Genomic DNA, 23,892 nt, shown 5'->3' on the forward strand with positions numbered 1-23,892 from the left:
AAAAAAAAAAAAAAAAAAAAAAGGCAAGGAAATCTATTTTGAATAGCCCTAGCATAAAGAAAAGATAAACCTCTAAGATGATGGATACTGCAATTACCCTGATTTGATCTCTACACATGATATGAATGTACCAAAATATCACATGTATCCTGAAAATATGTACCTCTATTATGAATCAGTTTTAAAAATCCCTAAAAGTGGCCGGGTACGGTGGCTCACGCCTGTAATCCCAGCACTTTGGAAGGCTGAGACAGGCGGATCACCTGAGGTCAGGAGTTCGAGACCAGCCTGGCCAACATGGTGAAACCCCATCTGTACTAAAAATGCAAAAATTAGCCAGGTGTGGTGGCGGGGGCCTGTAATCCCAGCTACTCAGGAGGCTGAGGCAGGAGAATCGCTTGAACCTGGGAGGCGGAGGTTGCAGTGAGCCGAGATGGCATCACTGCACTCCAGCCTGGGCAACAAGAGCAAAACTCTGTCTCAAAAAAAAAAAAAAAAAAAAAAAAGGCAGCAAAGATAGCAGCAGGTAGGGGTCCCCATGTATCCACTTGGACAAACTCTTGGTTTCTCAGCAGGGGCGCTGGATGGGGTCTACTCAGAACGGGTGGGGACAGCTCAGTTATCAGTATCTGATGGAAGATCATCCCCAGCAAAGGTTCCAGGGAGTAGAACGGCCCCAGGAAGGAAGACAAGGAGACTGGCTTCACCGTCCTACTTCTCTTCCCTTCCTCCTGATCCCAAACTGGAGAAAGGGTCAACTCTAGGCCAGGAGATTCCACCCCGTGGTATACTGGAGCTGGGTCAAAGTGGCTCACAAGCGTCATTTCATTATGCAATCTCTTCCTAAGTTGGGATTCAGTGACATCACACTCATAGCTTGAATTCAGCCAAGGGAGAAGAATTTACACCACGGAAATTGGCAAACACTACAATTTGGGTCCCCTCCCTGCAGCTGGCTTACCAGCACATCATTGATTACACCCATCTGGACATCACCTCACAATCCCCTTGCCCCCTCAAACTTCCCTCACCCTCTCAAGGAGATCTCACATTCACAGGTTGAAGCCGGTCGAGGTGGCAGAATTTACACTGCTGGAATTGGCAAACACTACAAACGCTCTTCCCTCCCCACAACGGGTTCACAAGCACACCACTGTTTACAGTCATCTGGAAGGCCCCTCCCAGCTGACATCTTCCTGCCCACCTTTCAGGAAGACAGACAAAACTCTCTGCCTTCAGGTGGGGTAAAGCAGGTGGACAGTCTGATGGGAGAGGTGGATGACAAACATCATGACAGAGGGAGATGAGGAAATCTCACACAGAAAACTATAGCAGAAGCTGGGCACAGTGGCTGACACCTGTAATCCCAGCACTTTGGGAGGCCGAGGCAGGAGGATCACTTGAGCCCAGGAGTTTGAGACCAACCTAGGCAACATAGGGAGACCCCATCTCTACAAAAATTAAAAGATGGCCAGGCGCGGTGGCTCAAGCCTGTAATCCTAGCACTTTGGGAGGCCGAGATGGGTGGATCACGAGGTCAGGAGATCGAGATCATCCTGGCTAACACGGTGAGACCCCACCTCTACTAAAAAATACAAAAAAAAAAAAAAAACTAGCTGGGCGTGGTGGCGGGCACCTGTAGTCCCAGCTACTCGGGAGGCTGAGGTTGGAGAATGGCATAAACCCGGGAGGCAGAGCTTGCAGTGAGCTGAGATCCGGCCACTGCACTCCAGCCTGGGTGACAGAGCAAGACTTCATCTCAAAAAAAAAAAAAAAATTAAAAGATTAGCTGGGTGTGGTGGTGCATGCTTGTAGTCCCAGCTACTGGGGAGGCTGAGGCAGGAGGATGGATTGAGACCAGGAGTTGGAGGCTGCAGTGAGCTACGATTGCACCACTGCTCTCCAGCCTAGGCAGCAGAGTAAGATCCTGTCTCTAAAATCAAAGAAATAAAGAAAACAGCCAGGCATGGTGGCTCACATCTATAATCCTAGCACTTTGGGAGGCCGAGGCCAGTGGATCACCTGAGGTTGGGAGTTCAAGACCAGCCTGACCAACATGGAGAAACCCCAACTCTACTAAAAATACAAAATTAGCTGGGTGTGGTGGCGTGCACTTGTAATCCCAGCTACTCAGGAGGCTGAGGCAGGAGAATCACTTGAACCTGGGAGGCAAAGGTTGAGGTGAACCAAGATTGTGCCATTGCACTTCAGCCTGGGGAGCAAGAGTGAAACTCCATCTCAAAAATAAACAAATAATAAATAAAATGAAAGAAAACAACAGCAGGAAGAGGGTAGCGGGAAAAGCAAGAGACAGGGGCTGCCATTTCAGATTGAGGGGCAGGGAAAACCCCTCTCCACCCATTGTGCAGACCCCAGTATCTTCCTGCCCCCATCCTGCCCCCTTCCTGTCCCCATTCGCTACATTATTGCATGTCCCAATCTTGTTTTTCATCCCTTCCCTCCCCTCCTATCCCCCTGAGTCCTTCGAGAAGCTCTTGCTCAGTTGCTCCCGGGTCTGTCCTGCTCCCCGGAATTTTTGTCATGCAGAAATTTCTCAGCCCGGAGCTCATTTCTGCCCACTTAACTCATCTTTCACCTGAAATTGGCTTTGCTGCCTGCTCCGGGAGCATCTATGCTGCTGTCGGAACGATGCACATGGGTAGTGACTTGAAGGTCACCCTGTCCTTTCGGGAGCCCTGTGGTCACTGCCTGCTCTCCATCCACCCCACTGCAACACCACGGCCACTGAGGGGCCTCCTTAGGCTGCTGCCTGCTCAGTGGGGCACCCCCAACCCCAACCCGGGCTTATCCACCCCGAAGGAAGGTGGGCTCTAGCTGAATCCAAATGGGTGGGGAGGGCACCCAATACATATCCTGTGGTCCAGCCTGCATTGCTCTGCCTCAGTTTCCCCATCTGCTCATCCCAGCATCTCCCAGGGGAGCCCCTGGGGAAGAATTTCTAAACATACAAGAATGAGGCAGAGGCTGGGCGCAGTGGCTCACACCTGTAATCCCAGCGCTTTGGGAGGCCGAGGAAGGCAGATCACCTGAAGTCAGGAGTTCAGGACCAGCCTGGCCAACATGGTGAAACCCTGATTTCACTAAAAATACAAAAATTACCCGGGTGTGGTGGTGCGTGCCTGTAATCCCAGCTACTCGGGAGGCTGAGGCAGGAGAATCGCTTGAACCTGGGAGGCGGAGGTTGCAGTGAGTGGAGATTGCACCAGTGCACTCCAGCCTGGACGACACAGCGAGACTCTGTCTCAAAAAAAAAAAAAAAAAAAAAAACCAGGCAGGACTCCTCCTCATACCACAGCCCAAATGGGTCTAGGAGACCAGGAAATTCTAGATCTTTCTCAGATCAACACCCCAGTCAACCTGGGCCCATGAACATTGACGATTTCTGCTGAGTTTGTATAGAGACCACTTCCATTCTCCCAGTAACTGGGAACCCACTCGCCCAAATATATATATATATATATATTTTTTTTTTTCTCCCCAGAGACAGGGTCTTGCTCTGTCACCCAGGCTGGAGTGCAGAGGCACAGTCATAGCTCACTACAGCCTCAAACTCCTGGGTTCGAGCCATCCTCCTCCCTTAGCCTCCAGAGTAGTTGGGACTACAGGCACACGCTACCACGCCAGGCTAATTTTTAAATTTTTTTTGTAGAGATAGGGGTCTTGCTATCTTTCCCAGGCTGATCGCCAACTTCTGGCCTCAAGCGATCCTCCCACCTCAGCCTCCCAAAGTGCTGGGATTATAGGTATGAGCCACTGTGCCTGCCACCCCCCTTCCCCAAATCTTACAGACACTCAGCTACCTTTGCAGGGGGGCCCCCCCCCCTGCTGTGACTTTGCCCCCCCCAATACCCACCCCAGCCAATCCTCACCCACCTAGACTCCCACCGTCAAAACCAGCAGCCATGGCTCCCTGTTTATAGATTGGTGTCAGGGGGTGGGGGAGAGGTTGGCAAGTTTTAAAAGCTCATTAAGGCCTGAATTCTTTTTATAGATGGAGTTTTCTGCCTCTTTTACTCCACCCCACCTCCAACCCTTCCCGCGTTCTGAACGCCGTATTTATTTGAATTAGAAAAATAATGAGGTCCCTGAGGTCGTACACAACACATCGGCTCTCTAATCAAAGTATGGTTGTGGAATTAAAAATATATAGGAAGCTGTGTTTGCGCGCGTGCCGCCGGCCGTGGACGCGGAACAAGCTCACCCGTCACCACCCAGACCCCACCAGACAGGCTCCGGGCCAGAGACATAATTAGCTCTTTTCCGGCAAAGTCTCTGGGTGGAGAATGGGATTGAATTGCCCATGGTCCTCGCCAGTGGGAACTCGGGGATGGAGTGCCGTCCGCTAGAGCAGAACTTAGGTGCTGGATCCCACCAGACGTGGATGTGGTTATGGGTGGGGCCTCAGGGAACAGGGGTCCCAGGTGTAGAGGCAAGGTTAGGTGCAGAGGACAAGAAGACTATCAAAGAGGAAGTCCCCTGGGGTGCACCCAGCCCGAGAGGCCCAGACTCCACTGTTTTTGGTTTTTAATTTTATTTATTTATTTTTATTTAATTAATTAATTTATTTATTTATTTTGAGACGGAGTCTCGCTCTGTCACCCAGGCTGGAGTGCAGTTGCCGGATCTCAGCTCACTGCAAGCTCCGCCTCCGGGGTTTACGCCATTCTCCTGCCTCAGCCTCCCGAGTAGCTGTGATTACAGGCGCCCGCCACCACACACACCACCATGCCTGGCTAATTTTTGTACTTTTAGTAGAGATAGGTTTTCGCCATGTTGGCCAGGCTGGTCTCGAACACCTGACCTCAGGCGATCCACTGGCCTCGGCCTCCCAAAGTGCTGGGATTACAGACGTGAGCCACTGCACCTGGCAAATTTAATTTAATTTATTTTGGGACAGAGTCTCACTCTGTCACCCAGGCTGGAGTGCAGTGGCTCGATCTTAGCTCATTGTAGGCTGCAATTCCTGAGTTTAAACAATCCTCCTGCTTCAGCCTCCCAAGTAGGTGGGACTACAGTTATACCACCATGCCCAGCTGGTTTTCTTTTTTATTGTTATTTTTATTTTGTTTTTAGAGATGGAGTCTCACTCTGTCCCCCAGTTGGAGCGCAGTGGTGCAATCTTGGCTCACTGCAATCTCTATCTCCTGGGTTCAAGCAATTCTTTTATTTTTTTTTTTTTGAGACAGAATTTCCCTCATGTTGCCCAGGCTGGAGTGCAATGGTGCGATCTCAGCTCACTGCAACCTCAGCCTCCCAGGTTCAAGCAATTCTCCTGCCTCAGCCTCCCAAGTAGCTGGGATTACAGGCATGCGCCTCCATGCCCAACTAATTTTGTATTTTTGGTGGAGACGGGGTTTCACCATGTTGGTCAGGCTGTTCTCGAACTCCTGACCTCAGGTAATCTGCCCACCTCGGTCTCTCCTGAAGTGCTGGGATTACAGGTGTGAGCCATTATGCCCGGCCAGGTTCAAGCAATTCTCCTGCCTCAGCCTCCTGAGTAACTGGGATTACAGGTATGCACCACCACGCCCAGCTAATTTTTGTTATTTTTAGTAAAGACAGGGTTTTACCATGTTGGCCAGGCTGGTCTCAAACTCCTGACCCCAAATGATCCGCCTGCCTCAGCCTACCAAAGTGTTGGGATAACAGGTGTGAGTCACTGTGCTCGGCCCAATTTAATTTTTAAAATTTTGTGTAGAGATGGGGTCTTGCTATGTTGTCCAGACTTGTCTTGAATTCCTGGGCTCCAGCAAATGCTCCTGCCTCAGCTTCCCAAAGCGTTGAGGTTGCAGTCATGAGCCACTGGGCTCAGCTCTTTCTTCCCCCTATATATCCCTTACTGGGGCTTCTCTCTGTCACACATGCACACCCATGCACACACATACTTTTATTTAATGTATTTATTTATTTATTTATTTATTTTTGAGACAGAGTCTCACTCTGTCACCCAGGCTGGAGTGCAGTGGCGCAATCTCAGCTCACTGCAAGCTCTGCCTCCCGAGTTCACGCCATTCTCCTTCCTCAGCCTCCAGAGTAGCTGGGATTACAGGCACCCGCAACCATGACTGGCTAATTTTTTGTATTTTTAGTACAGACGGGGTTTCACTGTGTTAGCCAGGATGGTCTCAATCTCCTGACCTCGTGATCCGCCCGCCTCGGCCTCCCAAAGTGCTGGGATTACAGGCGTGAGCCACCGCGCCCGGCCAACACACACATACTTTTGTTTATGTCTGACTCTCCACTGGACATCAGCACCATGTAGGTGGGGATTTCTATATTGGGTGCTGTGGTGCCCCCAATGGCGTGGATAGAGTGGGACACACAGAAACCACTGGATCTAATATGCAAGATGAGTTGGTTGTGGTGGTTCACACCTGTAATCCCAGCACTTTAGGAGGCCGAGGTGGATGGATCACTTGAGGTCAGGAGTTCAAGACCAGCCTGGCCATCATGGCGAAACCCCGTCTCTACTAAAAATACAAAAATTGTGGCCAGGCGCGGTGGCTCAAGCCTGTAATCCCAGCACTTTGGGAGGCCAAGACGGGCGGATCACGAGGTCAGGAGATCGAGACCATCCTGGCTAACACGGTGAAACCCCGTCTCTACTAAAAAATACAAAAAACTAGCCGGGCGACGTGGAGGGCGCCTGTAGTCCCAGCTACTCCGGAGGCTGAGGCAGGAGAATGGCGTAAACCCAGGAGGCAGAGCTTGCAGTCAGCTGAGACCCAGCCACTGCACTCTCGGGTGGGGGGGAGAGGGTGAATCCGTCTTAAAAAAAAAAAAAACAAAGAACCAAATTGCGGTGACTCACCCCTGTAATCCCAGCACTTTGGGAAGCTGAGTCAGGCAGATCCTGAGGTCAGGAGATCGAGACCATCCTGGCCAACATGGTGAAACCCCACCTCTACTAAAAATACAAAAATTAACTTGGCATGGCAGCATGTGCCTGTAATCCTATCTACTTGGGAGACTGAGGCAGGAGAATCGCTTGAACCTGGGAGGCGGAGGTTGCATTGAGCTGAGATCGCGCCACTGCACTCCAGCCTGGCAACAGAGTGAGACTCCATCTTAAAAAAAAAAAAAAATTAGGCCTGGCACGGTGGCTCATGTGTGTAATCCCAGCACTTTGGAAGGCTGAGGCAGGCAGATTACCTGAGGTCAGGAGTTGGAGACCAGCCTGACCAATATGGTGAAACCCCATTTCTACTAAAAATACAAAAATTAACTGGGTGTGGTGGTGCATGCCTGTGGTCCCAGCTACCAGGGAGGCTGAGGCAGGAGAATCGCTTGAACCCGGGAGGTGGAGGTTGCAGTGAGCCAAGGTGGTGTCACTGCATTGCAGCCTGGGTGACAGAATGAGACTCTGTCTCAAAATAATAATAATAATAATAACAACAACAACAACAACAACAACATGCAAGATGAATCAATGAATGAACAAAAAGCAAAGAATCTCAGGCACCCTCATCACTCCAGGCCTGGAGCCATTCCTTTGCCCGGGAGGGTTTTCCTGCTTCTCCTCACCCCAGAGACCCAGGCGGTGCTGGCATTGAGGGGTTCTGGTTTTCAAAGGGCGATCCTCTCTCTAAATGGGGCTAGTCATGAAGCAGAAGGATTCGGGGCATCTTCAGACCCCTGCTCCCCTCCCCCCCGGCCTCCGCTCCTGCTCAGGCTGCAGCAGCAGCAGTAGGTGACATTTACAGAGTCTTCGGGGCAGCTTTGGGAGGGGCGAAGGCAGAGGAGGCCGCGGGTGTTTGCTGAATGTGTGTGTGTACACGTGTGTGTGAGATTGTGAGACTATATGTGAGTGTGAGTGCCTATAGGTGTAAGCATGTGGTTGTGTGTTCCTATGTGAATGTGTGAGTCTGCATTTGTGCAACAATGTGATGTGGAGGCTGTGAGACTGTGAGGATGGATGGATGTGAGGCTGTGCGGCTGTGTGCGAGGATGGCTGGGAGCGTATGGGGTGTGAATGTGAAAATGTGTGTGTGTGAGACCACGTATGAGCATGCATGTGACTGTGTGTGACAGAGCATGAGTGTGAGTGTTGAGTGTGTGTATGTCCTGGGGACAGGGCCCCCTGTTTGCTGAGAATGCATGTGTGCTCCAGGCCTGGCTGCTGTTCTCTTCCATCCCGCCCCTCCTGCCCTAAGTTCTCTCCTTTCACACTTCACACCAGAGTTACTTCTCACAGAGTCTTGCTCTGTCGCCCAGGCAGCGGCACCATCTTGGTCCCACCTCTCGGGTTCAAGCAATTCTCTTGCCTCAGCCTCCTGAGCAGCTGGGATTACAGGTGCCCGCCACCATGCATGGCTAAATTTTGTATTTTTAGTAGAGACGGGGTTTCATCATGTTGGCCAGGCTGGTCTTGACCTCCTGACCTCAGGTGATCCTCCTACCTTGGCCTCCCCAAGTGCTGGGATTACAGGTGTAAATCACCACGCCCAGCCCCCTCCTGAACTCTTATTCCCTTTGTTGGCCCCATTCCTGTCTCTCTGCCTCACCAGGGCCAGGAGGCTGAGGGAGAGGAAGTCCTGAGCAGCCTCGGGACACCTCAGTGGGCCCGAAGGAGGTCACTGAGATCCCCTCGTGCAAGCCAGGCCACCGGGTCAGGGATCCGCAGGAGAACTTGGGCCCAGGGCTGGGGGCTCAGAGGCTGAGGCTGTTCCCACCAGCAGATACCTCCCCCCTCCTCTATCCACAGACATCCAGTAGAGGGGGAACTGGGAGAGAGGGTCTGGGGGGTGCAGCCAGGGACCGGACGGGAGAACCCTCTGACCCTCTGCACTGGTGGTTCCCAAGCCTGGCTGCACCTGAGAGTCACCTTGGGGAGCTTTAAAATGTTTCTGACAGGGCGCGGTGTTTCACGCCTATAATCCCAGCACTTTGGGAGGCCGAGGTTTTTGGCGCCCAGCCAAAAACTTAAAAAAAATCTATCCCTCTTGGGAACATTCTATTCTTATGGGCATTTGGAGGAGTTTCTTGTTTGGAGTTATTTTCCCAAGAGTGGAGCTACTGCGTCATGGAGGAGATGAGTATTCAGCTTTAGGAAATGGTATGACATCATTTTCCAGAGTGGTTTTTACCATTCACCCTTCCACTGCCCGTGTGCGGGATTCTGAGGGTAGAGCTGCTTTCTTAAAGTGCAAACCGTCAGATCAAAGCCTTCGTGGCTCCTTGTGGCTCCTTTTATTTTTTATTTCTTGAGCCGGAGTTTCACTCTTGTTGCCCAGGCTGGAGTGCAATGGCACGATCTCAGCTCGCTGCAACCTCTGCCTCCCGGGTTCAAGCAATTCTGTCTCAGCCTCCCGAGTAGCTGGGATTATGGGCGACCACCACCACGCTCGGCTAATTTTTGTGTTTTTAGTGGAGATGGGGTTTCACCATGTTGGCCAGGCTGGTCTCGAACTCCTGATCTCAAGTGATTCGCCCTCCTCAGCCTCCCAAAGTGCTGGGATTACAGGAGTGAGCCACCATGCCCAGCCTGGGGAGCACTGTTCTGAAGCGTACCTAGGATGTGTTTAATCAGGCATGGTAAGACATGCAGACACGGAAATGAGTGTCATGAAGGAAGAAGGTAAAAGTCACAGATCCCTAAAAACAGGAGGTACAGCACACCACGTGGGGCCATGTGCGCAAGCCCTGGGGTTGGTCAGGAGACAGAAGGGGAGAGGGAACGGCATGGTCTAGAACCTTTATTGGGGGTTTTTATGGGAAGGAACAGGCAAGGCAGGGTAGGTACACTGAGTAAGCTTAAGATTTGATGGTCTAAGGCTGGATGCGGTGGCTCACACCTGTAATCCCAGCACTTTAGGAGGCCGAGGCGGATGGATCACTTGAGGTCAGGAGTTCGAGACCAGCCTGACCGACATGATGAAACCTCGTCTCCACTAAAAATACAAAACTTAGCCAGGTGTAGTGGTGTGTGCCTGTAATCCCAGCTACTTGGGAGGCTGAGGTAGGAGAACCACTTGAACCCAGGAGGTAGAGTTGAAGTGAGTTGAGATCACGCCACTGTACTCCAGCCTGGGCAACAGAACTAGACTCTGTCGCAAAAAAATTATATATAAAAATAAAGATTTGGCCGGGCGTGGTGGCTCATGCCTGTAATCCCAGCACTTTGGGAGGCCAAGGCAGGTGGATCACCTGAGGTCAGGAGTTCCAGACCAGCCTAGCCAATATGATGAAATCCCATCTCTACTAAAAATACAAAAAATTAGCCGGGCATGGTGTCAGGCACCTGTAATCCCAGCTACTTGGGAGGCTGAGGCAGGAGAATCGCTTGGAGGTTGCGGTGAGCTGAGATCACGCCATTGCACTTCAGCCTGGGCAACAAGAGCGAAACTCCGTCTCAAAAAAACAAAAAAGAAGAAGATTTGATGGTTCAAATAATTTTGGCAGTCTCTGAGTTATAGGGGTGATCCCTAGTTGTCCATATCTGACCCTGGGGTGATTAGGGCAGGAGGAATATTGTCTCGGTGTGTGAGAGTTTGATAAAGGAGATAGTTGGGGGTTGGTCTCTGGATTGCTTGGTTTGTATATTCAACGTATGTTCACAGCTGTGTTGTTTGCTATCTCTAGGAATTAGCTAGCCCTGGGAGGGACAGTCTCTCCAGGATCAGTAAGCCTCCAAATGTCAAAGCATCATAAAATTCAGAAAATAAAAGAACGTAATGAATACAAACAGCAGCCTGGCACTGTGGCTCATGCCTGTAATTCCAACACTTTGGGAGGCTGAGGAGGGAGAATCGTGAGACAAGCCTGGGCAACATATTTTCCCATGGGGGTTGCAGATGGGCTAGTTTAAATAAAACTAGTTTAAAGAAAAGGGAACTTATTTATATAGCTCTAGTGTTGGCCATTAGGTTTCACTGTGGTTAGCAGTTGTGGGATGTGTTATGTTTTGGGTTAGTAAGATGAGGAACAAGTGAATGACATCACAAACAACCACACAGAAAGGAAAAGTTGGTGGTTTTTTTTTTTTTTTTTTTTTTGAGATGGAGTTTCGTTCTTGTTGTCCAGGCTGGAGTGCAATGGCACCATCTCAGCTCTCTGCAACTTACACCTCCCAGGTTCAGCTGGGTTCCTCCCGAGCAGCTGGGATTACAGGCACCCACCACCACACCTGGTTAATTATTTTTGTATTTTTTAGTAGACACAGGATTTCACCATGTTGACCAGGCTGGTCTTGAACTCCTGACCTCAGGTGATCTGCCTGCCTCGGCCTCCCAAAGTGCTGGGATTCCAGGCATGAGCCACCGCACCCGGCCAAGAAGGGGAAGTTTTTGTTGTTGTCATTTGGTTGTTTGGTTTTGTTTGTTTGTGTTTGTTTTTGTGTTTGTTTTTGTTTTCTGAGACAGAGTCTCGTGCTGTAACCCAGGCTGGAGTGCAGTGGTGCCATCTCAGCTCACTGCAACTTCCATCTCCTGGGTTCAAGCATAAGCCACCATACCCGACCAGGAAGGGGAAGTTTTAACTAGGCCAAAGGTGATGGGATACAACTGGGCTTCAAACAACTTAGGTCAGGCCTAAAAATGACTGCTGAAGCAGCAAGTAGATTAAACAAATCTATGACAGAGATGGACAAAAACAGACTCCTGGTGACATCATCTCAGCACCTGGATCCAGCCACACCTGAAGATATACTGCTGCTTTACATTTTTCAGTTGTGTGAGCAAATCTCTTCTCTTAAAAAAAAAAAATTCTTTCTTTTTTCAGGCTGGGTGTGGTGGCTCATGCCTGTAGTCCCAGCACTTTGGGAAGCTGAAGCAGGTGGATCACTTCAGGCCAATAGTTTGAGACCAGTCTGGGCAACCCGGTGAAACTCTGTCTCGACTAAAAATACAAAAGTTCGCCAGGTGTGGTGACACACGCCTATAATCTCAGCTACTTGGGAGGCTGAGAATCGCTTGAACCTAGGAGGCAGAGTTTGCAGTAAGCCGACACTCCGTCTCGAAAAAACAAATCTCAGAGATAAGGTCTTACTCTGTTGCCCAGGCTGGAGTGCAGTGACATCAGTTATAGCTCACTGTAGCCTTGAACTTTTGAGTTCAAGGGATCCTCTGGTCCCAGCCTCCTAAGTATCTAAGACTACAGTTGCTCACCACATTGACCTGCTAATTAAAAAAAGATCTTTTGATAGAAACAGAATCTTGCTATATTGCTCAGGCTAGTCTCGAACTCCTGGGCTCCAGTGATCCTCCTGCTTCGGCCTTCCAAAGTGCTGGGATTACAGGAATAAGCCACCATGCCCAGCCTCTTCTCTTCTTAATTAGTTGTGGCAAGTAAGGGTTCTTTTATGTGCTAACAACAACAGAAATGTTCTGTCTGCTGCAACCCCAGCTCTAATCTCCCCCAACCAGAAAGGTGTACATTTTTCAGTTGTATGAGCCAATCTCTTTTCTTTAAAAAAAAAAAAGGAGTGTCTGTCATTACGCCATTGGATTAATCATCCACCCTCCCACTTCAGGCCTCACCATCTATCAGAAAGGGAGAAGAAAATCTCTACACAAGCCAACATAAACATAGTAATAGTCACCATTTCACACAACAATAAATTCAGGGTTAGGGCAGCTCTAGAGTTGGTTAATTCAGTGGCCTCATGATACCATCAGCCAGGTTCTTTCTGCCTCTCCAGTCTACCTTCCCCAGCATCTCAGCTTTGTCCTAAGGGTATTCCTTCCTCATGGTCCCAAGACAGCTTCCAAGACTTCAGCCATTACATGCAGAAATAGCAGATTCTGGAGGAAGAAGAGGCCTTCTGGAAGGAAGGAAGACCTTCCTGGTACTTGCCTTCAGTTCTCCCTAATCTGAAATCTGTCATGTGGTGTCTTGATGTGGGGCCTCCCAGAAGTCGATCCGGGAGTAAGAATTTGAGTGCGAGCAGTTTATCTGGGATGGAACTGAACTGTGCATGCCCCTCGAAAATTCACATGTTAAAGTCCTAACCCCCAGTGTGGCTGTATTTAGAGATGGAGCCTTTAGGTAATTAGATGGAGGTAATTAAGGTTAATCGAGATCATAAGGGTGGGGCCCTTGTTCAATAGGATTGGTGTCCTTAGAAGAAGACAACACAGAGCCCACTCTCTTTCCCTGTGTGCACTCTGAGGAAAGGCCACATGAGGATGCATTGAGAAGGCGGCCATACACAAGCAAGGAAGTGAGCCCTCACCAAGAACTGAATTGACTGACACCTTGATCTTGGACTTCCAGCCTCCAGAACTGCGTGAAAATTAGTATTGTTTTGTGACATTTTGTTAGCCCTAGCAGACCAAGACTGAGTGATTCCAGGAATCACTGATAGGGGAGAAGAAAAAATGAGACAGGAACATGAAAACAGCCCATGCAAGGTATAAATAAGTAGTTACTCCTGAGAGCCGCTGGGTCCCGATCCCACTGGGGCTTGCTGTGAAGACTGTGTGACACATGCCTCTTGGAGACATCCCACCCAAGTGGAGAGGGAGCTGAGGTTTGTTTTGTTTTGTTTAGTTTGAGACAGAGTCTCACTCTGTTACCCAGGCTGGAGTGCAGTGGCATGATCTCAGCTCACTGCAACCTCTGCTTCCTGGGCTCAAGCCGTTCTCCTGCCTCAGCCTCTCGAGTAGCTGGGATTACAGGTGGCTACCACCATGTCCTGCTAATGTTTGTATTTTTAGTAGAGATAGGGTTTCACCATGTTGGCCAGGCTGGTCTTGAACTCCTGACCTCAAGTAATCCACCCACCTCAGCCTCCCAAAGTTGGGCGTTTACAGGCATGAGCCACCACAACTGGTGGAAGCTGAGGTATTTGAGAGTTACCATCCATCCTACACTTAGGGCTGCGCCCTGGGCACTTCTGACCTGTCCCACGTATGGGCCAGGAGAAAGCCCCCAGGCAGAGAGGTACAGGTAGCACATTCTGTTAGTATATACTAGCCCGGGGCTCAGCAACCTCTTTCTGTAAAGGACCAGATAGTAAGTATTTTCAGCTTTGCAAGCCAGACATTCTCTGCTGCAACTACCAATTTTCGTTGACTTACAATGGAACTTGTTCCAATAAACCCACTGTAAACTGAAAACATCACTGAAGTGGGAGGGTCACTTGTGCCCAGGAGTTTATCAGCCTGGGCAACATAGTGAGACCCCATTTCTACCAAAAAAATTTAAAAAATAGTCAGGTATGGCGACACACACCTGTAGTCCCAGCTACTTGGGAGGCTGAGGTACAAGGATCGCTTTAGCTGGAGGTTCAAGGCTGCAGTGAGCTGTGATGGAACTACTTTAATTAGACCCTGTCTAATTAAAAAAAAAAAAAAAAAGCACTCCAGCTTTGGGTGACAGAGCAAAATTCTGTTTCAAAAGTAAGAAAAGAGAAGGGAATGGGAGGGGAGGGGAAGGGAGGGGAGGGGAGGGAAGGGAGAGGTGGGAAGGGAAAAGGCAAAGGAAAGCAAAAAGGAGGAAGGAAAGAGTCACAAGTTGAAAATACATGGAATACACCTAACCTAGTGAACATCACAGCCTAGCCTAACTTACCTTAAACATGCTCAGAACACTTAACATTAGCCTGCAGTTGGGCAAAATCATCAAACACAAAGCCTGTTTTAAAATAAAGTGTCGAATATCTCACATAATTCTTTGAATACTATACTGAACGTGAAAAACACAACGTATGGGTACTCGAAGTAGGGTTTCTACCAAATATGTATCACTTTCACACCATTGTAAAGTTGAAACATTGTAAGTTAAACCATCTTTAAGTTGGGACCATCTGTATTTCGTTCTGTCCTTGAGTGAAAGCTGCCCCAAATGACATGCAAACAGATGAGCACAGTTGTGTGCCAGTAAAACTTTATTTACAAAAACAGGTGGTGGGCCATCCTTAAGTCAATTACGAGGGAGGAAATGGAACATTAGATGGATTTGGATCAATCAGGGCTGACCCTCTGAAGCACGTGACCACTCAGGATGGAAAAAGATTTGTCCTGCTGCATCTTCCTAGCCCGTTCTCTCAGGGCAGCTGTCCTCGGCGATGAGGTCTGCACAGCCTCACAGCAGGTCCCAGTCCCAATAAACTATGTCCCAAGAAATGCACTTGACTCTGGGGTTTGGTTTGGCTTTTTTTTTTTCCCTCCATGGACTGCTGATGGCTGGAACAGGAGTTTGGCATCTCCACCCTGACCCAGACACAAGCCTGTCTGTCCCACTCAAATCGAGCTGGCCAGGGACAACAACCGTGTTGGTTCCCAAGACATAGAAAAGCCAGAAGAGGACGGGAACAGTGGCTCACGCCTGTCAGCACTTTGGGAGGCCGAGACGGGCAGATTACCTAAGGTCAGGAGTTCGAGATCAACCTGGCCAATGTGGTGAAACCCCATCTCTACTAAAAATACAAAAATTAGCTGGGTGTGGTGACGCCCCTGTAGTCCCAGCAACTCGGGAGGCTGAGGCAGCAGAATCGCTTGAATCCAGGAGGCAGAGGTTGCAGTGAGCCAATATTGCACCACTGCACTCAAGCCTGGGCGACAAGAGCTAACCTCCATCTCGAACAACAACAACAACAACAACAAACAAACAAAAAGCCAGAAGAGATGGGGAGGAACTGGAGTGGGATCTCCCATTCCATTAACCCAGATCTGGGGCTACCAGGTGGAACATTCCAAACGTATCATTTTTTATTTTCTCTCTGCCTCTCTCTTACGGCACATCTTCCAATACTCTGCAGTCATTAAGCAGAATGGGGCAGCTCTGGATATGCTAATTTGGGGAAGGTGTCCACGGTATATAATTAACTGGAAAAAGCTATCATGGAACCGTGTGCCTGCAATGATCCCTATTTGTGAAAGTAAAAGGAGGATATTCGGATAGACTCTGGTGTGCAAAATGCCAGGGCGGATACACCGGGCAGCTCTTAGCAGAGCTATATTAGGGGGGAAGGGAGGAGCTGAGAGGGAGACTCCATTCAATATGCTCCCCCTTCGATAGCATTTGAATTCCTTGCATTTTATCATGAGCATGTATTGCTTTTCTAAGAAAAGAAATTCACAAGGTGCAGTGGCTTATGTCTATAACCCCAGCACTTTGGGAGGATGAGGTGGGAGGATCGCTTGAGGCCAGGAGGTGGAGGTCGCAGTGCACTATGATTGCACCACTGCACTCCAGCATGGGTGACAGACGGAGACCCAGTCTAATTAAAAAAAAAAAAAAAATTAGAAAATGAAGGCCAGGCACGACCCACCACTTTAGGAGGCTGAGGCGGGCAGATCACCTGAGGTCAGGAGTTCGAGACCAGCCTGGCCAACATGGTGAAGCCCTGTCTCTACTAAAAGTATAAAACTTAGTTGGGCATGGTGGCGTGCGCCTGTAATCCCAGCTACTTCGGAGGCTGAGGCAGGAGAATTGCTTGAACCCAGGAGGCGGAGGTTGCAGTGAGCCCAGATCGCGCCATTGCACTCCAACCTGGGTGACACAGCAAAACTCTGTCTCCAAAAAAAAAAAAAAAAAAACAAAGAAAAGAAAATCAGACCTTGTCTCTAAAAAATAAATAAGTCTCTCTCTGTCTCTGTGTGTTTCTCTCTCGCCTGTGGATTCTGTTTCTCTGGAGAACCCTGACTAACACAGGAGAACTTTACAAATTGTCTCTCTAGTCTGTAGCTACCCATTTTATAGATGAGAAAACTGAGGCCCAGGGAGGGGACTGACTGCTTAGAGCCTCTGGAGTCCAGGACACTTTCTGTTCCAATCCCACAGCCTCCCCCTTCCCTGTTTCCCATTGGGAGGAGCAAAAAGCGTTTAAACAGCAGAGAGGGGAGGGAGGATCTGGAATTGGCTCCTCCCTTGGCTGGCTGCGTGGCCCCGGAACATCCACTCACCCACTTGCCCCCTGGGTACCAGGCCCTGGGTTCAGTACCACAGAATCACTAGTGAGAAAGTGACTTCCTTTACTGCACTACCCATCCCTCTAATCCCTCACAAAGAGCAAGTCTCAGGCCGGGCGTGGTGGCTCACACCTGTAATCCCAGCACTTTGAGAGGCCGAGGCAGGGGGATCACCTGAGGTCAGGAGTTCAAGACCAGTTTGGCCAACATGGTGAAACCCCCTCTACTAAAAATGCAAAATTAGCGAGGCGTGGTGGCACACGCCTGTAATCCCAGCTACTCAGGAGGCTGAGGCAGGAAAATTGCTTGAATCTAGAAGGCGAAGGTTGCATGGAGATCACAGTATTTCACTCCAGCCTGGGCGACACAGTGAGACTCTGTCAAAAAAAAAAAAAAAAAAAGCAATTATCAGAGAGGTGCTAGCTAGCATGATTTCCATGCCCTTCCAATGCTTCCCAATCAAATTTATTATTATTTATTTTTTATTTTTAAATTTTTTTTTAAATTTTTATTTTTTTAGCAAAAAGAGCTGGTCCCAGTCTTACAGTCTTGACAAAGTATAGAGAGAATGTCCTGACATGCTTTGCCCTTTCATTATTTTTATTTTTCATTTATTATTTTTTTGAGACAAAGTCTAGGCTCTGTCACCCAGGCTGGAGTGCAGTGACACAATCTCAACTCACTGCAACCTCTGTCTCTTAGGCTCAGGTGATCCTCCCACCTCAGCCTCTTAAGTAGCTGGGACTACAGGTACACGCCACCATGCCCAGCTAATTTTTGTAGAAATGGGGTTTTGCTATGTTGCCCTGGCTGGGCTTGAACTCCTGAGCTCAAGAGAGTCTCCACCCTCAGCCTCCCAGAGTGCTGGGATTACAGGCATGGGCCACTGCACCAAACCTCATTTTGTCTATTTTATACTTGTTTGTGGCCACTCGTGGTGGTTTTTCATTCATGGCCATGAGAGAACATTCCTTTTGTGAGTGAGTTGGGTTAACTTTAAAACCGAGTTAGTCCATTTTAGAAATAAAGTAAAATCGCTTGTGTGTAGCCTGCGGCCCTGAAGAGTTTGCACCCAGCCACGTTGGCCACAGTGGCCGACTTACACAGCGACATTCTGGAAGGAGTTCTTTAGCAACAGGGCACCCTGCAACTCACTCTTCAGACACCTGCTCCCTTTTCTTTTATTACTATTCTTTCTTTTGCTTTTTCTTTCCTTCTCTCTCTCTCTTTTCTTCCTTTCCTTTCCTTTCTTTCCTTCTTTCCTTTCCCTCCTCCCCTCCCCTCCCCTCCCCTCCCCTTCCTTTTCTTTCCCTTTCCCTTTCTTTTTCTTTTCCTTTTTTTTGGGGGGGAAGGAGTCTCACTCTGTCGCCCAGGCTAGAGTGCAATGGTGCGATCTCGGCTCACTGAAAGCTCCACCTCTGAGGTTCACGCTATTCTATTCTCCTGCCTCAGCCTCCCGAGTAGCTGGGACGACAGGCGCCCGCCACCACACATGGCTAGCTTTTTTTTGTATTTTTTAGTAGAGACGGGGTTTCACTGTGTTAGCCAGGATGGTCTTGATCTCCTGACCTCGTGATCCGCCCGCCTCAGCCTCCCAGAGTGCTGGGATTACAGGCGTGAGCCACCGCGTCTGGCCCCCTTTCTTTTTCTTGATGGAGTCTTGCTCTGTCGCCCAGGCCGGAGTACAGTGGCTCGATCTCAGCTCACTGCAACCTCCACCTCCCGGGTTCATGCCATTCTCCTGCCTCAGCCTCCTGAGTAGCTGGGACTTCAGGTGTGTGCCACCACACCCAGCTATTTTTTTTTTGTATTTTTAGTAAAGATGGGGTTTCACCATGTTAGCCAGGCTGGTCTCGAACTCCTGATCTCAGGTGATCCACCTGGCTCGGCCACCCAAAGTGCTGGGATTTCAGCTGTGAGCCACTGCGCCCAGTCCCTTTCTACTTTTTTTAGAGATGAGATCTCTCTCTGTTGCCCAGACAGGAGTGCACTGCAACCTCTGCCTCCTGGGTTCAAGTGATCCTCCCACCTCAGCCTCCTGAGTAGTTGGAACTACAGTTGCACGACACCACACGTGATTAATTTTTTAAATTATTTTTTTGTAGAGATGGGGTCTCATTCTGTCGCCCAGGCTTGGAGTGCAGTGGTGCGATCTCAGCTCACTACAACCTCTGCCTCCCAGGTTCAACCAATTCTCCTGCCTCAGCCTCCCGAGTAGCTGGGATTACAGGCGCACACCACCACGTCAACTAATTTTTGTATTTTTAGTAAAGACGGGGTTTCACCATGATGGCCAGGCTGGTCTCCAACTCCTGACCTTGTGATCCACCCACCAAGGCCTCCCAAAGTGCTGGGATTATAGGCATGAGCCACCATGCCCAGCTGGCTTCTTGTATTTTTACCAGGCACATCTGTCTGGTCTGCCTGCTGTGTGCTTGCCAAGGTGATGTGGTTGGGAAGATGGATAGAAAGTGATGAAACCAGGGGACCCTTGGGATGCCTCAAGCCCAGACCTATTTGCTCTAGTTTTATTTTTAGAGATGGGGGTCTCACTCTGTCACCCAAGCTGTAGTGCAGTGGCATGATCACGGCTCACTGCAGCTTTGACTTGCTGGGCTCAAGTGATCCTTCCACCTCAGGCTCCTGAGTAGCTGGGACACAGGTGTGTGCCACCACACCCAGCTAATTTTTTTCTTTTTCTTTTTTGTAGAGATAGGGTCTCACTATGTTTCCCAGGTTGGGGTCTCAAACTCCTGGCCTCAAGTGCTCCTCCTGATGCAGGAATAAGCAGGCTCCCCAAATTGGGACTTAGCCTGGGTGGGTGACTCATGCCTGTAGTCCCAGCACCTTGGGATGCGAGGTGGGTGGATCATTTGGACCCAGGAATTCGAGACCAGCCTGGACAACATAGCGAGATCCCATCTCTACAAAAATTACAACAATGAGGCGGGTGTAGAGGCACAGCCCTGTACTCCCAGCTACTCAGAAGGTTGAAATAGGAGGCTCACCTGAGTCCTGGAGGTCCAGGCTGCAGTGAGCCAAGACTGTACCCCTGTACTCCAGCCTGGGTGTCAAAGATCCCTCCTCAAAAAAAAAAAAAAAAATGCCAGGTGCAGTGGCTCATGCCTGAAATCCCAGCACTTCAGGAGGCCATGGTGGGTGGATCACCTGAGGTCAGGAGTTGGAGACCAGCCTGGCCAACATGGCAATACCTGGGCAGTTATCTGGGCTTGGTGGCATATGCCTGTAATCCCAGCTACTCGGGGAGGCTGAGGCAGGAGAATTGCTTGAACCCAGGAGGCAGAGGTTGCAGTGAGCAGAGATCCAACCACTGCACTCCAGCAGCCTGGGCTACAGAGTGAGACTCAGTCTGAAGAAAAAAAAAAAAAAAAATGGAAAGAAAGAAGAAAATTAGGGCTTAGCCCCGGAGGGTTCTTAGATTCACCCAGAAAGGAATTCATGGGTGAGCTGGTGGTGTTAAACAGAAAATTTAGTGAAGAATCAGGGCTACCCAAAAGGCAGTGTACCCAGAGTAGCAGCTCAGGGGCGCTGCTGAATTCACTCATATTTATACCCATTTTATGTAGTATACCCATTTATACCCAGTTTATGTAGAAATTTCTAGGATGAGGGTGGTAAATTCCAGGTTGTTGGGTAGTTGCCAAGGAAAGGGGTGGGGAATTCCAGGTGTTGCCATGGTAATGGCAAACTGACATGGCACGCTGGTAGGCGTGTCTTATGGGGAGGTGCTACACACGCGCGCGCACACACGCACACACCTGCTTTAGCTAGATCTTTCTTTCTTTCTTTGTTTTTGGAGACGGAGTTTCGCTCTTGTCTCCCAGGCTGGAGTGCAATGGCGTCATCTTGGCTCACTGCAACCTCTGCTTCCCGGGTTCAAGCGATTCTCCTGCCTCAGCCTCTGGAGTAGTGGATTAGAGGCACCTGCCACCACACCCGGCTCATCTTTGTATTATTAGTAGAGATGGGTTTCACCATGTTGGCCAGGCTGGTCTCAAACTCCTGACCCCAGGTGATCCACTCGCCTTGGCCTCCCAAAGTGCTGGGATTACAAGAATGAACCACCGCACCTGGCCATTAATTTGGTCCGGGGTCTGAACTTCACCTCCAGAGTCCTTTCCAGCCTCCTACCTCACTCCTACCTCGGCCTTCCGAGTAGCTGGGACAACGGGCTTACTCCACCATTACCCAGCTAATTAAAAACAATTTTTTGGCCGGGTGCGGTGGCTCATGCCTGTAATCCCAGCACTTTGGGAGGCCGAGACGGGCAGATCACGAGGTCAGGAGATCGAGACCATCCTGACTAATACTGTGAAACCCGTCTCTACTAAAATACAAAAAAATTAGCCGGGCGTGGTGGCGGGCGCCTGTAGTCCCAGCTACTCCGGAGGCTGAGGCAGAATGGCGTGAACCCGGGAGGCGGAGCTTGCGGTGAGCCGAGATCGCGCCACTGCACTCCAGCCTGGGCGACAGAGTGAGACTCCGTCTCAAAAAAACAAAAACAAAAAAATTTTTTTTTCTTTGTAAATATGGGGTCTCCCCATGTTTCCGAGACTCCAAACCTATTTCCTTTTTTTTTTTCTTTTCTTTTTTTTTTGAGTCAAGAGTCTCGCTCTGTCGCCCAGGCTGGAGTGCAGTGGCGCCATCTCGTCTCACTACAAGCTCCGCGTCCCGGGTTCATGCCATTCTCCTGCCTTAGCCTCCCGAGTAGTTGGGACTATAGGCGTCCGCCGCCACGCCCGGCTGATTTTTTTTTAAATATATTTTTAGTAGAGATAGGGTTTCACTGTGTTAGCCAGGATGGTCTCGATCTCCTGACCTCATGATCCACCTGCCTCGGCCTCCCAAAGTGCTGGAATTACAGGCATGAGCCACCGCGCCCGGCCTCCAAACCTATTTCCTAACCTTCATCATTACCTGCTGCTGTGGGATGTGAATGGAAGTGAGGTGTGCTACATTCAGGCTTCTAACACCTCCCACCTGCACCTTCTAATTCTTCCTTTGCATCTGTTTGTTGGACAAAGAGGGTCGGTCTTGTGGGGCCTCTGAGTCACCGGAAGAAGGTGAAGACACAATATGGCAGGAGCCTGGTTCCCAGATGCAGCAGTGTGATATGAGTGAGAAAGAAGCCTTTAGTGCGTTAAGCCACTGGGATCTACAGGTTGTTCCTTACAGCAGCTGGTGTGTCCTTATTCTAATACACTGTTTGTCTTTTGTTTTGTCTTTGGATTTTTTTTTTTTTTTTTTTTTTTTTTGAGAGGGAGTCTCACTCTGTCGCCCAGGCTGGACTGCAGTGGCCGGATCTCAGCTCACTGCAAGCTCCGCCTCCCGGGTTCCCACCATTCTCCTGCCTCAGCCTCCCGAGTAGCTGGGACTACAGGCGCCCGCCATGAAGCCTGGCTAATTTTTTGTATTTTTAGTAGAGACGGGGTTTCACCGTGTTAACCAGGATGGTCTTGATCTCCTGACCTCGTGATCCGCCCGTCCCGGCCTCCCAAAGTGCTGGGATTACAGGCTTGAGCCACCGCGCCTGGCCTGTCTTTGGATTTCTTTAGGGACAGAGTCTTGCTCTGTTCCTCAGGCTGCAGTGCAGATCCTCTCGCCTCAGCCTCTGGAGTAGCTGGGACTACAGATGTAGGGGTGCAGATCCTTTTGCTTCGACCTCTGGAGCTAGCTGGGACTACAGACGTGGGGACGCCACTATGCTCAGCTAATTTGTTACATGTTTATGTAGAGATGGGGTCTTGCTATGTTGCCCAGACTGGTCTTAAACTCCTGGGCTTAAGCGATCCTCCCATCTCAGCCTCCCAAGTAACTGGAACTGCAGGCACATGCCACCATGCCCATCTAATTTTTAATATTTTTTCTGTAGAGATGGAGTCTTGCTATATTGCCCAGGCTGGTCTCAAACTCCTGGGCTCAAGCAATCCTCCCGTCTCAGCCTCCCAAAATGCTGGGATTACAGGTGCGAGCCACCATGCCTAACCAGTTGCTTAGTTCCCAATTTTATAAGATTGTTAGCCCCAATCTTATTTATTTATTTATTTAGATGGAGTCTCACTCTGTTGCCCAGGCTGGAGTGCAGTGGCACAATCCCAGCTCACTGCAACCTTCGCCTCCTGGGTTCAAGCGATTCTCCTGCCTCTGCCTCCCGAGTAGGTGGGATTACAGGCACACGCCACCACGCTTGGCTAATTTTTTTTTTTTTTTTTTTTTTTTGTATTTTTAGTACAGACAGGGTTTCACCACGTTGGCCAGGTTGATCTCGAACTCCTGACCTCAAATGATCTGCCCACCTCGGCCCCCCAAAGCCCCAGTCTTTAAATGAGGAAATTGAGGTGCAGAGAAGGTCGGCCACTCACCCAATGGGAAAACCTATAATTCTAACCCAGACTATTTGCCTTCAAATCCTACCCTGACCACAGGGTAACCTGCCATAAAGTGCAGCTCAGAGGAAAGAACCTTCTCTTCTCTGGGCCCTGAAGTCTCTCCACCTACAATGGACTTCCTGTTCTTGTGTGGGGAGGGAGCTGCAACACCAGTCCCCCAGCTTTGAGCCTTGCCTCGTCCTCCCTGTATATTAAGGCGTGCTCAGATGTGGCTGTAGCTCCACCTCTTCCTCCAAGATGGAGCCCACCCAGAGATGCTGTGTGCAAAAGGCTTGACTCACAGCCGGCGCAAAATAAACCCTCAATAAATGTTTGAAATTATTATTATCGGCCGGGCGCGGTGGCTCAAGCCTGTAATCCCAGCACTTTGGGAGGCCAAGACGGGCGGATCACGAGGTCAGGAGATCGAGACCATCCTGGCAAACACAGTGAAACCCCGTCTCTACTAAAAAACAAAAAATTAGCCGGACGAGGTGGCGGCGCCTGTAGTCCCAGCTACTCGGGAGGCTGAGGCAGGAGAATGGCGGGAACCCGGGAGGCGGAGCTTGCAATGAGCTGAGATCCGGCCACTGCACTCCAGCCTGGGCGACAGAGCAAGACTCCGTCTC

The 23,892-nt window shown here is 49.8% G+C and overlaps 1 protein-coding gene across 2 annotated transcripts in view; it reads left to right on the forward strand.

Moving 5' to 3' along the window:
- Positions 1–23,892, forward strand: part of MAN2B1 (mannosidase alpha class 2B member 1) — a 73,197-nt gene that overhangs the window by 12,030 nt on the left and 37,275 nt on the right. The window lies entirely within an intron of this gene.

This window comes from Piliocolobus tephrosceles, chromosome 21 (genome assembly GCF_002776525.5).
Source record: "Piliocolobus tephrosceles isolate RC106 chromosome 21, ASM277652v3, whole genome shotgun sequence".
Classification (NCBI taxonomy): domain Eukaryota; kingdom Metazoa; phylum Chordata; class Mammalia; order Primates; family Cercopithecidae; genus Piliocolobus; species Piliocolobus tephrosceles.